Source organism: Arachis hypogaea, chromosome 12, assembly GCF_003086295.3.
Source record: "Arachis hypogaea cultivar Tifrunner chromosome 12, arahy.Tifrunner.gnm2.J5K5, whole genome shotgun sequence".
Lineage (NCBI taxonomy): Eukaryota > Viridiplantae > Streptophyta > Magnoliopsida > Fabales > Fabaceae > Arachis > Arachis hypogaea.
The window spans coordinates 57,118,760-57,130,949 of record NC_092047.1 but is presented as its reverse complement, the minus strand read 5'-3'; the positions used below and the strand labels follow the sequence as shown (position 1 = coordinate 57,130,949).

General features: G+C 38.9%; 1 pseudogene; it reads left to right on the top strand.

The window, feature by feature from the left end:
- The first annotated feature begins 11,825 nt into the window (after window positions 1-11,825).
- On the top strand, window positions 11,826-11,927 carry LOC112731155 (small nucleolar RNA R71; annotated as a pseudogene).
- The last annotated feature ends 263 nt before the right edge of the window (window positions 11,928-12,190 follow it).

The window sequence follows — 12,190 nt, the reverse complement described above, 5'->3', positions numbered from 1 at the left end:
TATTTTAGTTAGTTAATTAGTTAGTTGGTTAGTTACTTAGTTAGTTTTCGTTTAGCTTTCATTTTATTTTCTCTCTTTTCATTATACGTGTTGGAGTATTGACTTTGTTTACTATACATTGCTACATCCCTTATTGCCTAAATGCTATTTTAGCATGAATGTTTTTAGATAATCTTTGTTGAATTCTATGATTGAGGTTATATTTTGTTACTTGGTTTTGAGTTCTTCATGCTTACCTTTTGAAAAATACCAAGTGATGAGAATTGTCTTCGAGCTTATAACTCTTTTGAATTGCATGTTATAGCTAGCCACCATGTGATTTGGATCCATTTCCCTCGATTAGGCAACCTCTTGATGGATGATGTTGTGCATTTACCTTAATGCATTGTGTTCATGATTATATCCATCCATATGTTTGACTTGAATGCTTTCATGCTTCTCTAATGCTTGTCTTACCTTACAAGCTTACTTAAAGCATCTCAAGCACACTAGGATAAGTGAAGTGCATGCTTCTTTTGTGACATAGCTTTTATGCTAATGTGTATTCTAAACCGCGCAATTTAGAATTCACACACTTAATATTTCTTAATATCACACTAATTCACTCACCTCATTCTAGTGATTTACCTCATTCCAACAATGTATGCTTCCTTGCTTTTATATCTTCTCATCTTATGGTGTTATATTTTTGTTTTTCATAACGAATGCACCACAAGCAACCATGGAAGCGGAAGAAAGAACACATAGCAATCCGGAGAGTCGCCGTACCCCCTTGCTCATCTTTGAGTGCACCGAGGACGGTGCAAACTTTTAAGTGTGGGGAGGTCGTCCGACCGATCGGCAATCTTGGGTGACAAATTTCTAATCCCAACACTTTTGCATTTCATTCTAGGATTTTAGGATTTTTACTTGCATTTTTTTATTTTTGCATATGCATACACAATAAGCTTAGTCAAAATAATGAAAATTTTCCAAGGATTTCTATCTATAGGGCACCAATTGATTTGAGTGAAAATTTTTTCATAGAACTTGCTTGAATTATATATTATGGATCATGTTTTGAGCTAAGAACACAAGCTTGTGAGACTTGAGCCTAATAGCGTGGTTACATCTTATAACCACTTATTTTTCCTTCTTGTGTGCATTATTCTCTTTCTATGATTGTAATCTTTGATTTGTTTGATTCTTTATGTCCATTATTTTGTGTATTCATGCATTTATATGATTGAGGCCATCATTTTATTTAGCTCACTTACCCAAATAGCCTACCTTTTATCTTTCATTGTTAGCCAAATTTGAGCCTACGATTAACCCACTTGTTCTTAATTTAGCACATTACAAGCCTTAAAGCGAAAAACAATAAATGTCCTTATTTGGATTTTTGATTAGCTTAGGCTAGAGTGTGTGTATCATTCAAGTGTGGGAACCTTGGGACATTGGGTGAATAAAAGGGTAGTTTTGTATTATTATTGTAAATATTGGGAATTGGGTACATGCTCATGTATTGATTAAATGTATAGACCTTATGCATTGGTACTCTTGTATATAGTTTGAAAGAAAGAAAAAATGAGAAAAATAAAAAAAAAATATATGAAAAGTATAGAAAAAAATGGAAAAAGAAAGAAAACGAAAAAGAAAGAAATAAAAAGGGGACAAAATGCCCCAAGGTGAAGCTCAATAAGATCAATGCATATGAGTTGTGAAATGAAAAGAAAATGCATGAGTATGTGAAAAAGTGAAAAATGGGTAGCTAGATTAGAACTTAATTGTATAGGATGTCATAGGTTAGGTGGGAAGTTTAAGCTTATCAAAGATTCAAATTTCAAGCTCACTTGACCGAATATGCATCCTACCTTGACCCTAGCCCCATTACAACCAATGAAAAGACCTCATGATACTTGTATGCATGCATGAAATAAATGTTGATTGTTAGAAGAAAAACAAATCTTGGAAAGCATGAAATAGAGGAGAATCGAGTGAATCAACCCTAAACACTTGAGCGAATAGAGTGCAAACACATCCGGTGAGGGTTCGATGCTCAATTACATGTTTTCACCTATGATCATCATTCTTCATGCAAGTTTGTAAAAATATTTAATAACTCAATTCAATTGTGGATTAGACTTGCTAGTCCTTATCCCTTGTGCATATATGTTTCTTGGGAATTGATTTATTTTGACCAAGCACTTGCATTCATTTAGATAGTTGCATATAGGTAGATTGCATTTAGTTAGTTTCCATTGAATAAATGCCATACCCTTACTTCATTCTTGGTTTAAGCATGAGGACATGCTTGGTTTAAGTGTGGGGAGGTTGACAAACCCCAATTTGACGGTTTGTTTTGTATTGATTTTTGGGGATTTTATCACCTTTTACCCATATTTATTCAAGAAATAGCATGGTTTTGTATATTCTCCTTTAATTGTGCTTGAATGTGAAAACATGCTTTTTAGGACTCAAAATAGCTAAATTTAATTCACCTTGATTCTATTAGATGCCTTGATATGTTTGTTAAGTGATTTAAGATTTAGGAGGCAAAGATTGGATCAAGGGAATGAAGAAAGAAAGCATGAAAAGTTGGAGAACTCATGAAGAAATGGAAGAACCGGAAAGCTGTCAAGCCGACCTCTTCGCACTTAATCGGTCATAACTTGAGCTACAGAGGTCCAAATGATGCGGTTCCAGTTGGGTTGGAAAGCTAACATCCGGGGCTTCGAAACGATATAAGATTTGCTATGGTTGAACCGCTCATGATGACGCGTACGCGCATAGTACACGCACGCGCCGTTGCTGCCACCTGGTTCACTTAAAGCAAAACGTGGCCAGCGAATTCTGAAGCCTTGTGGGCCCAATCCAACTCATTTCTGATGCTATTTAAGTCAAGGATTGAAGGGAGAATGAGGAGACTTTTCATACTTTTCAGACTTTTACATACTTTTCATACTTTAGAAGTTAGTTACCATTAGTTTAGTTTTAGCTTAGTTTAGTAGTGAGAATTAGTTTCTAGAGAGAGAAGCTCTCACTTCTCTCTAGAATTAGGATTAGGTTTAGTTCTTAGATCTAGATTTTAATTCATCTTCTTCTACTTCTATCTTCTCAATTCCTTGTTGTTACATTCATTCTTCTATCCTTTTGTTGTAATTTCCTTTATGTTGTTCTTGCATTTTGTTGTAGATCTACTTTTGTTCCTTCCTTTCTCTTTCAATTCAATTCAAGGTAAATCATAATAATTGTGTTCATTTGATTTGTTGTTGTTTAATTCCTTGCAAATTGAGTAGTGTAGATTTACTTTTCTTTCAATTTTACTATGCTTTCCTTTTATGCTTTCCAAGTGTTTGATGAAATGCTTGGTTGGATTTTAGAGTAGAGTTTTATGTTCTTGGCTTGGAAAGGTAACTTAGGAACTCTTGAGTTACTAATGTCCAAGTAATTGATGATTGGGATTCATTGACTCTAGTTCTCACTAATTGAATTAGTGGAGAGTTAGGACTTATGGACTAGGATTGATATAGCTCATTTGACTTTCCTTTACTACTAGTTAGAGGATGTTTTAATGAGATTAATCCTTGCCAATTCTCATATTGTGGTTAGTGATTAGGATAGAGATCTTTGACCACCAACCCTTGCCAAGACCTTTTTAGCCATTAGTTTACTTTCTTACCATTTATCTTTCATGCTTCATATCAAAACCCCAAATATAACTCACAACCGATAACAAGACACTTCATTACAATTCCTAGGGAGAACGACCCGAGGTTTGAATACTTCGGTTTATAAATTTTAGGGGTTTGTTTTAGTGACAAACAATCTTTTGTATGAAAGGATTATTGCTTGGTTTAGAAACTATACTTGCAACGAGATTTCATTTGTGAAATTCTAAACCATCAAAAATCCAATTCATCAATGATGCGGGTGGAAACTGTCTCTCAACAAATTTTCTTCAGCAAGTGTACCGAATTTGTCGTCAAGTAAAAACTCACAATAGAGTGAGGTCGAATCCCACAGGGATTGATTGATCAAGCAACTTTAATTAGAAGAATGTTCTGGTTAAGCGAATCCAGAATTTGGGTTGAGAGTTGCAGAAAATAAAATGGCGGGAATGTAAATAACAGAAAAGTAAATGCTAGAATTAAAGGACTGGAAGTAAATGACTGAAAATAAATTGCAGAATTGTAAATGGAAATGGGGGATTTGCTCATAAAAGTAAATGGCAGAAATTAAAGAGAATGGGTAAGATCAGAGATGGGGAGTTCATTGGGCTTAGGAGATGTTGCAATTCTCTGGATCAAGTTCATTTTCATCTCTTCCTCAATCAATGCACTCATTGATCTCCTTGGCAATCTTAATTGATTGAATTACAATTTCTTGCAATTCAATCTCTCAAATCTTGATCAATAGCCAATTCCTTGGTCAATTGCTCATGAGAAGAGATGAAGTATGGTCACTGATTATACCACATGCATTTCCCAAATCAAGTATTGAGAGGGTTATAGTCACATACCCATCCAAACCCAATTTGGTCTAGCATGAGAAAGCATTTCTAGATTGATCTCTTCATTCCTCTTTCAAGGTTCAGAAGAGATCCAAGTTTGAATAGCTTCTTTTCCAAGATAACTACTCAATTGGATGAAGATCGAAAGCTTTCAAGTAAAATCAAGAGAAAAGATAGAAGAAGAATAATGAAAATTAGTATTGATCCATCAAATTACAACAGAGCTCCCTAACCCAATGAAAGGGGTTTAGTTGTTCATAGCTCTAGAAAATGAAAACAAAGATGGAGAATACATCATAGAACTAGAAATTGCAGAGAAAGTAAAATACAGAGAGTAGTTCGCTTTTTCCCCACTTTTGGAACTCTCCTCAACAATTCAAAGCTACTCCTATACATACTACTTCTCTCAGCTTCTAGTTGGCTCTTCAAGTCTTGGGCCTTTGGAACTTGAGTTTGAAGCAGTTCTCTTCTTCATTTGGGCTTGGCTTTACTTGCAGAGAGAAAATGTGAAGTGGGCAGAGACCTTAGCTCAGGACGTTAGGGGTGTTAACGTTTAGTGAAAATATAAGTTCGAGAACGTTAGTGACAATCAACTTTCTCACTAACGTTACTAAGTAAAAGCCACGTTAACTTCAACGTTAGTGGCATAAACGTTGCCACTAACGTTGCCTCTAAGTCCTTCGCACACGTTATTGAGACTTAACATTTCCAATAACTTTGAAAAGCCCCCTTTGTTCCCACGTTAGAGCCCACGTTAACTTAGTTAACGTGGCTCTTTAACGTGGGCTTGCCATCCTTCGAGAACGTTAGTGACACTCAACATTGTCACTAACGTTCCAAGGTGCCCCTATGCCTCACGTTAGAGTCCACGTTAACTAGGTTAACGTGGCTTCTAACGTGGCCATGCTTAGCCATCCCCAACGTTAGTGACAATGTTGAGTGTCACTAACGTTGGCCATTCTTTCACTCATCAACCTTATCTTCCACGTTAACTAAGTTAACGTGGAAGTTAACGTGGCTCCTTGGAGGGTTGTGTGGTTACTTCCAACGTTAGTGACAATGTTGGGTGTCACTAACGTTGTCGACCATGCTTGCTTCTTACGTTAGCTCCCACGTTAACCAAGTTAGCGTGGGAGTTAACGTGGTATGTTTCTCCTTAGGCCAACGTTAGTGACAATGTTGAATGTCACTAACGTTGGTGTTTCTCCCCCTTTCTAACGTTAGAGGCCACGTTAACTAAGTTAACGTGGACTCTAACGTGGCCACTTATGAGCATTTGCCAACGTTAGTGACAATGTTAAGTGTCACTAACGTTGGCTTAACTTCCCTTCTCCACGTTAGAGTTCACATTAACTTAGTTAACGTGACTCTTAACATGGTCAATGATGGCTTTGAGAGCGTTATTGGCAATCACTTTTCTCATTAACTTTGCAAGTTACCTCCAATTCCTTGCTTCCTTTGGTCCTGAAATCAAGCAATAGAGCGCATCAAAGTTCTAGTCCAAGTCATGGGCAATGCAACATACAATTTGTCACTAAACTTATGCAAAATCCTCATGAAATAATGTAAAATGCACAATGTATGCTTGAATCAAGGTGTAAGTGAATATCTACCCAAAACTAGCTTATTTCCTAAGGAAATGCATGAAACAAATCTAAAAACAGTAAAGAAAAGGTCAGTGAAATTGGCCAAGATGCCCTGGCATCACAACACCAAACTTAAAGCTTGCTTGTCCCTAAGCAAGTACTGGAACAAGAGAATGATGAATGGAATTCCAAGAGCAATGAGTCATTCTTGTGGAAGTCATATCACTGATTTTATGGTGGTTTCATGCATAGCAACTTAGGTTCATTCCTGGCTTTCAGACCTTTATCATGTCTTAAAACACTCACTTTGCTTACATCCCATGAAACTTTTATTCATTGATCCCTTTATTGTCATTTCAGAGCTTATTGGTGTTCTTAGGCTAAGTGCTCTGTAAGGGGGCAACTTTTTAAGATAAGCTTTCAGCCAACACTCCCGAACCAGTTGGTTCAAGGTGCTAGGTGTTGAAGCACCCCTAAGGACTTACTCCCTCAAGTCTCTCCCCCATACATACACACCACAGGCATATAGTAAGTTTATTTTTCTTCTTGAGACCTTGGTGTCCAGCACCTCTTTGGGTTACTAAATGCTCTGTGGTGAGGGTTACTCTTGATAATGGACTTTCAGCTGATAATCCCGGGTTAGTTAACCCAAGTTACCAGGTGATAAAGCACCCCTAAGAGCTTATTCATCCAAGTAGATCCCTCACATAGGAACACCACAGACACATATCTTAAGATCAAAACCATTGGTGCCTAGCCTTATTGCTTACTCTTTTTCTTTTGTTTTTCCACTTTCATTATTCTTTTCTCTTTCTCTTATTAGGATCTTGTCATACTCATATACTTAGTCTCATGAGTATATTCAAAGCAAAGTATTCAGGCCAGATAGTTGTCATCCCACCTTATGGTTGAACCAACTTAGCTAACTTATGATCATACCACAAACTCATGAATGTACTCCATAGTGTGAACTCCACTCTGGTCTTTTGAAACATAAACATTCTCTCTTCATTTGATTAAAAGGGACAAGCATTCAAGTAAGTTAAGGAGGATGCAGTGACATAAAAACTAGCACACAGAGACCTATTCAGAACTTAAAAGACAGAATTTATAAAAAAAAGTTTGAACAAAACATGGAAGCAAGTTCTATTTCATACAATATCTTCCTTATTTAAAACATAGAGAAAGGTGGAATAAAGAAGGAACTCCACCACCTTTTATTGTTGTGGATGTCCATGCTCTTTTCCTTACTTATCCTCCTTGTTTCCTCTTGCATTTTCTCGCATCCGTGCCAATCTTGCTTGCTTCCAATCCTCAAGTGCCTTCCTCACTGACTCATGACTCTCTTCAACCCTTTGTCTTTCCTCTCGTGCTAATTCATCCTTCATTTCTTCATACCTGGCTATTCTTGGATGCAATATTGGCAGCTGTCCCACTAAGTAGCCGAGCCTGGCTTGAGTGTTTATGTGATGTCCTGTTTCGCTCATGTAAACTCCTTTTGCGAATGCCCTTTGCTCGTCCAATAGTTCTGCCTATTCTATTTGTCTTCGATGCATCTCATGTATGTGTGCCCCTTGATGTGCTTGGATGTTGATTAGCCTCTGGATGGATTCTTGTTGCTCGTTTTGTCTTTGTTCTATCCTGTTGAATGTTTCTCCCCATTGTTGTCCTTGACTTAGTTGATGTTCCATCATTTGCCTTTGCGACTCACCTTGCTGAGTCATCCATCTTGAGAGTGCTTCCTCTTGCTGCCCCATCATCTGTAGTTGAAGCTCTTTCTGTGCTCCTTGGCTTTCCAAATATTGTCTAGACAAGCCATCAATGGCTTCCTACAATTGGTGCATGTCCAAGGTCTGTTGTGCTTGACCCTCTAAGCCTTGTCCTTCCACTACTTGAGGGGCTATCCTCTTCCTTTGCTTCCGCTGAAGCAAAGGGGATGCTGTAGCATTCATCCTTCGTACAGTTATTGGGATACCTTCCTTTATCCACATGGGGTTCTCATCTTCAAAAACCACCCCAGCTTTCTTGCATATTCGGTAAATAGTGCTGGGGTAACCTAACGTTTCCTCTTGAGTCGCTTTTCTCTGCCATCTTTCTAATACCTTCAGCTATGAGTTCATGGACCTTGATTTCTCCCCCCTTCAGTATACAGTGCACCATTGTGGCTCTCTTGACATTCACCTCCGAGTTGTTTGCAGCTGGAAGAATAGACCTTCTCACTAGCTCAAACCACCCCTTGGCTTCAAGAGTGAGATATGTTCTCTTGATGAACTTTGGTTTATTTCCCGCACCCCTTTCCCAGTCAGCTCCTGGTACACAAATATCTTGCAGAATCTGGTCATAATTGGGGTTGTCCAATCTTGAGTGATAGCTTTCTTCTTCAAACTATATAGACCGTAGCTTCAATGCCCTCATGACACTCACGGGACCAAAGTCCACCATCTTTCCTCTTACAAAGCTTGTATAGGACTCATCCTTCTTATCATATCGAACCGCATTTGCATAAAATTCTCTTATGAGGTTTGCATTCACCTTAATGACCGGGTCAGTGAGGAGCTCCCATCTTCTCCTTTCTATCTTCTCTATGATTTCGGGACACTCAGTCTTTTTAACTTGAAATTCTAGCTCATAAATGATTTCCTTATCAACCATCCACCCATATTGCAATACATGATGCAAACTTCTAAATCTCTTTTCATCATATGGGTGTTCTTCCATGGGTTCCTTTCCCTTCCTTCCTTTAGAGCCCGAAGATGCCATGAATGATAGTTAATATGTGAAGGTGGCAAAGTTGTGGAGATTTTTGGTTGTTTAGGGTTTTATTGCAATGAAGAGAGTGAGGTGGGAAAAAGGTTTTTTAATGGGGTAGGAGTGTCTTGTACCGAAATGGAGAGTGGTGAAGAGTGGGTAATGACAATGAAGGTGGGTATGGAACAAGGGTCGTTTATATAGAGAAGTTGTGAGAGAAATGAGGATGTGGATTGATTGAGTGGTTACTTGATGGACGGTTGGGGTGATGCATGGATAAAAGACAAGGATCATCACTTTATGAATAAGATTGCTCGGTCTTTTAGGGGTTCCATTTTTCCAATGTTGCATGGCAACATTTTCCAATGTATTCCCTTTTTAGAACAAGTGTGTAGCCCTTCCTTTTGTGGTGTCCGATCCTTCTTTGCTTAGTTGCCCAATCTATCCCTTTTTATGCTTCTTTTATTTTCCTATAAAGATTTAAAATAAGGAAATTAATATCATAAAAATCAAACTCTACGGCTAGAATAATAAAGAGAAGAAAAAGAGTTTGTTTATTTATGAATTTCAACTAACTAACTACTTGTGTATCCTTATGCATTTTGGTGGCACCATGGGGTGACACCAAACTTAGTTTGAAGAAATATGATGAAAAGTTTTGTTCAAAGCTCCCAAGACTAGCATGCATCTTGGTTTGCTTTGAACACCAAACTTGTTCTTCACTATATGCTGCATGATAAAGATTTCACCAAGTGTTTGTCAAGTTTGGGTTGAAATTCATAAACATTGATTTATTCATTATTTTAAAAACATATAAAACATGGGTTGCCTCCCATGAAGCGCATCTTTAGCGTCACTAGCTTGATGTTTTTCCCTCATCAGGGTGGTTGGTAGTGCTTAAAGTCCTCCCCTCTTGCTGTGGACTTATATCCATTGGTTGGATCAATGATCTCCACATGTTCTAGGGAAAGAACTCTGTTGATAGTGAAGACCTTAGGTAACTGAGATGGTACAGTAGGGAGATTAGGGGGAATATCTGGGAAGTAAGCTGAGATAACTCTATCCCCTTGAGAGAAGTCTTCCGTAGGCATCTTCTTGTTCCTCCACCTCCTTGGTACCTTCTTCTTTGTTTCTTTTGAGGTTGCCTTCCCCTTGGTGACCTCTTTTTCTAAAGGGGTTGTGATGCTGTCTTTACCTACCTCTAGAGATTTAGGTTCCTCCAATTTTTCCTTGAGCTGTGGCAATTGCTGTTTTCCTTGTTTATCAATTAAGGGGATCTCAGAATGATCTGGCTGTGCTTCAATGCTTGTCTCCTCCTTCTCATTATTATTTGTGCTTAGTTCCTTGTCCTCTTGATCTGTTTCTTGTGAGAGTTTGAAAACATTGAAGCTGAGTCGTTCATCATGGATTCTCAATATTAGCTCCCCTTTCTCTACATCGATAAGTGCTCTGGCCGTAGCTAGGAATGGTCTTCCCAATATGATTGGATGAGTGTGACTCTCTTCCATGTCCAGGATGACAAAGTTCGTTGGGAGAAAGTATTTCCCAACCTTTAGCAACACATTTTCCACCACTCCTACTGCTTGCTTTTGAGTTTTGTCAGCCAGTCTGATGATTACATCTGTGGGCATTATCTCATTGATCTGCAGCCTCTTCACCAGGGATAAGGGCAGTAAGTTGATGCTGGCCCCCAAATCACATAGTGCTCTATCGAACATAGTTTCACCTATGGCACAAGGGATGTGAAAACTCCCTGGGTCTCTTCTTTTTTTAGGCAACTCAGGTTGAATAAGGGCACTACATTCCTTGTTCATCACTATAGTCTGGCCTCCTTTGAGTGAGCTTTTCCTGGGAAGAAGCTCCTTCATATACTTGATGAATGCAGGCATTTGTTGAATTGCCTTGATGAATGGTATGTTTACATGCAGAGATGCAAACAAGTCTAGGAACCTTGAGTATATTCTCTTTCTCACAGCACCATTGAGCAGTTAAGGGAAGGGTGCATAGAGCTTCAGCAGCTCTTGTTGTGAGATTTCTGGTTCTTGGTGATCTCTATCCTCCTCCTTTGTTGAGTTGTCTTCAGGTTGTTCGAAAAGTGTGCCTTGCTTGTCTTCAGTCTCTTGATCACTTGTAGTGACCATTTTGCAATCTTTCCATCTTACTTTCTTTGCTTCTCCTTTGTAGTTTTTCTCCGTGTCACTTGGGAAGCTATCAGTAGGTTTGGGAATCTTCTCAGCTAAATATCCCACCTGGAATTCCAGCTTCCTAATGGTCTCTCCCTGGTTCTTAATATTGGCTCGCACCTCCTCTTTGAACACCTTATTTTCTTGAATCTCTTGGCATATTCCTTCAAGTAAGGCTTCAATCTTAGAGAGCTTGTCATCAATTGATGGGTGATTCGGAGCAGATGTGCTGTTTTAGTTTTGATAAGCGTGTGGAGAAGTGTTGTTGTGGGGGTGTTGAGATGTCCTCTGTGTGAATTGCTGGTGAGCTGCATTGTTGTTGGAGTTGTAACGTCTCTGGTCTTGGTTTTGATCTTGCTCACTTCCCCACCCAAAGTTTGGGTGGTTTCTCCACCCAGGGTTGTAGGTCTTGGAGTATGGATCATAGTTTTTCCTTGGTGAATTCCCAATGTAGTTGGCTTGCTCCTGACTACCCTCTGCTTCTTCATTCACTCCTTCTTGGGTTGTTGATGAAGTTGAGATTGCTGCTACTTGGTTCCTCTCCATCTTCTTGGTGAGGTAAGCCAGCTGCTGGGTAATGAGCTTGTTTTGGGCCAACAGAGCATCTACATTGTTTAGCTCCATTACTCCTCTTGTGTTCCCTCTTTCGGAAGCATATAAGTAGTCGTTCTCTGCTACTGTTTCAATAACATCTATGGCTTCCTCAATAGTCTTCTTCTTGTTCAAAGATCCTCCGAATGAATGGTCTACGGCCTTCTTTGACTCACAAGAGAGCCCTTCATAGAAAATGTGCAGCTGCACCCATTCGTTGAACATATCCGGTGGGCACCTCCTTGTTAGGTCTTTAAACCTCTCCCATGCTTCATATAGAGTCTCACCATCTTGTTGCCTGAAAGTTTGGACCTCAGCTCTCAGCCTATTGATTCGTTGAGGAGGGTAAAATCTTGCTAAGAATTTGTTCACCACGTCTTCCCAAGTTGTCAAGCTTTCCCTTGGGAAAGATTCCAGCCACTTGGCTACTTTGTCCCTAAGTGAGAATGGAAACAAGAGCAGTCTATAGGTGTCAGGATGAACACCATTAGACTTTACTGTGTCACATATTCTCAGGAAGGTGGTCAAATGTTGATTGGGGTCTTCTTGAACACCTCCAAACGAATAGTTGTTCTGAACAAGGGTGATGA